Genomic DNA, 3678 nt, shown 5'->3' with positions numbered 1-3678 from the left:
AAATTCGCGATTTTATTCCATTCTCAAGGCTTGTTGGCTTCGACAAAGACATTTGTGTTTGGAAGTGGTAACATAAATATCACACAGGTATTATTAATTTTTTTATTATTTATTAACTTCTGCATCCATGTTAAATCATTGTCCAAGACACTAGCCTTTATGTCAGAAACAAAGTTAAACGGTCTGAAATGTCTGTGGTTGACGGATGTCGAATTTATGTAGTTATTTACCGCTTTTAGGCTTAAGAATGTCTCAAAATATAAGCATGCCCAAACTGTATTAATCCCAAAGTAAGTAATAAGACTTTAAATATAATTTAAAACTGCACTTATGCAATATATACATATATTCAGTTCAAAATAGTTCAACGTTCAAATAATAACAAATAGTTTAGTGAAACAGAAACCAGCCCTAAATTGACTCTACATGTTTCAACGCTCTTACACTACCATCTTCATAAGTAAGAGTTCCAATCCAAACAGTGGCGGAAATTTAGGTTTAAGATCTTTCAGGCCTCAAAGAAAACCCGGGATGATCGGAAACTTTCGTTTTTCTTCACCCTTAAGAGTTGAAGTTAGGTCATGACTTATATACTACATAATTATTTGCATTCCTTTGGCGCCATCTAGACTTAAAACACCCATAGTTCACAAAACGTATGCCCTCTACCCTATTTCTTATAAACCTGGACCAACTTCTTTATTCAGCACAAAATCGTTGTTTTTTTTTAATCTCTATAGTTTCTCTAATATATATGTATAATAATACTTCCTTGTTTTTTTAATTATATTTCTTTCTTTCTGTTTTATATTTTATTTATGTAACCTATGAACAATGATTATTATATTCACAAAGTTGGAATACTTTTTGTTTTAAGACTGGTTTGGTCAGAACTATAGAAGAGGAGAATAATGTGTAATAACTTTAAAGACATGGTGTGAATATTGATTAAATATAGCGCCATCTGCTGGCTTGTTCTTAAACTATAATAAAGGCTTCTATACCGGAGCATGGAGGTATCGACCTCTATTTCTGTTAACAAGACTTGGTCTTGAATATGGTATACGCCATCCATCTAAATACCTGTACTTTTGTTCTACGTTTAAAATTAATTTCTCAAACTAAAGAAAGTAAACGTGTTACAAGTGCCTTTCAGTACACAACCAATAGATGTTCGATTTTTAATATTTTCAAAAACGAGACCTAAAACTCGAGCGCTTTCGAATGGTTGACTATTCTTCTTGAGGAGAATAAAGGAGAACAGTCAACTATTCGAAAGTGGTCGAGTTTTGGGTCTCGTTTTAAAAATATTACAACTTTTGTAGCTGATCCTGTGTGCTAACTATTTAACCTGGATTTATTCGATTTTTATTCGCATCATCCTAAATCACATAACCAGGTCGGCGGTAAGTTTGTGGGCAAATAATGCTAAAAATCTTAATTCAATACCCGAGGTTGCTAGAGCACAAATAGCCCACTGTGCTTTACAACAAACAAACAAGAAAACACATAAAGAAGCTGTTCTATCTACATTGAACCACAGAGCTATTACTATTTATAAAATATAAATAACTAAGTTTCATTCAAGATATTCTGAAAAAAAAACAACTTTCAAAAACACCCCCTTTAAAAAAAAGGCACGATATTACGTAGACTAGGATCACACTTCCTTATATTTAGGGTTTGAGTGAAAAGTTACCTGGGTTCTTTTTATTCTGTGCATATAGGTGTTTCTTTAGAGGACTGATCTTCACTTAACATATTTTAATGCACCCTAAGGAAATGAGATGTTTTTGGAAATAATCGGGTAATTATTGTAATTATAAATATATAGGGAAACTTGACTACAATTAAGGATTATAATAGGGAAACTTGACTACAATTAAGGATTATAATAGGGAAACTTGACTACAATTAAGGATTATAATAGGGAAACTTGACTACAATTAAGGATTATAATAGGGAAACTTGACAACAATTAAGGATTATAATAGGGAAACTTGACTACAATTAAGGATTATAATAGGGAAACTTGACTACAATTAAGGATTATAATAGGGAAACTTGACTACAATTAAGGATTATAATAGGGAAACTTGACTACAATTAAGGATTATAATAGGGGAACAAAAGTCTGCCACGAACAGAAAAAAAAGAAGAGAAACACCCAATGGCTCAGCGGTAAGTCTGAAGGCTTATAACGTTGAAAATCAGATTTCGATACCTGTTGTGGGAACAGCACAGATAGCTTAGTGTGTAGTTTTGTGCTTCAATACAAACGAAAAATATATAGGTTTGGCCTACAGTGACTCAGCGGTAAATCTGAGGGCTCACGCCATTAAGAACCGGGTTTTCATACTCGTGGTGGGAACAATACAGATAGCCCATTGTGTAACTTTTTTGCTTAACAACAAACAAGGAAACAAGCTACAAAAAGACAAAACACACATCATTTAGCTGAACATGTTTGTTTAACATATCATATTACTTAATTTTAGACACAGAACAATATTATATCCACAAAGGATTTTTGGAAGCATAGCGTATAGTAAATTCGAGTCGAACTTTGTAATCAGAGATACCTTTATTACCGTTTAAGTCAATAGATGGCGCTGCTAAAAGATAAATAATTACGTAATTGAGAATAACTGCAGGTGGTAGTCGCAACGTCGGGTTGTATTTTTTAGATTTTTGTTTGTGTATAGTTAAGCACCTATCTGTGCCTTTGCCCACCACGGGTATCGAAACCCGGTTTCTAGCGTTGTAAGTCTGCAAAAATACCGCTGTGCCACTGGAGAGGGCGTATTTTTTTAGATTACTGTACACAGAAAGAAGTGGAATACAAATTATTTACTCTGCTTCCAAAAGGCTGTCCTAGGCTGGTTTCACATTTTTCATTCGACACATACTACAGAAAATGAGGAATTTTACAGCCTAAAGCTAGTAACTTGACTACTAAAGGAACTATCGTAGATTTTTTTAATGAATTAACATTAGGCAAGGGTTGCCATTTAAAAATAAAATTGATACTTCCTGAAAATACAGTTATTTTATTCCAACTATGACGTCAAAACGGCAAAAATCATGGAGTCGTTAAGTGTGATGATTTAGAGATGGTTTACGTCTATTTACGAAGAAACTAATGAAACAAAGGTTTTGTTTGTTTTGAATTTCGCGTAAAGCTACACGAGGGCTATCTGTGCTAGTCGTCCCTAACTTAGCAGTGTAAGACTAGAGGGAAGGCAGCTAGTCATCACCACCCATCGCCAACTCTTGGGCTACTCTTTTACCAACGAATAGTGGGATTGACCGTCACATTATAACGCCCCCATGGCTGAAAGGGCGAACATGTTTGGTGTAACGGAGATTCGAACCCGCGACCCTCAGCTTGCGATTCGAGCGCCCTACCACCTAGAAACCGGGTTTTGATACCCGTGGTGGGCAGAGCACATATGGCCCATTGTGTAGCTTTGTGCTTAACTACAACTAAACAAACACACCATGGTGCCCCGCCTCCAGTGGCACAGCTGTATGTTTGCGGACTTACAACTCTACAAACCGGGTTTCGATACCCGTGGTGGTTACGTGTATAATAGAATGTTTGTTTTGAATTTCACACAAAGCTACACGAGGGCTATCTGTGCTAGCCGTCCCTAATTTAGCAGTGTAAAACTAGAG

Source organism: Limulus polyphemus, unplaced genomic scaffold, assembly GCF_000517525.1.
Source record: "Limulus polyphemus unplaced genomic scaffold, Limulus_polyphemus-2.1.2 Scaffold4819, whole genome shotgun sequence".
In the NCBI taxonomy this organism is placed as follows: Eukaryota; Metazoa; Arthropoda; class Merostomata; order Xiphosura; family Limulidae; genus Limulus; species Limulus polyphemus.
This window is presented reverse-complemented; position numbering follows the sequence as displayed.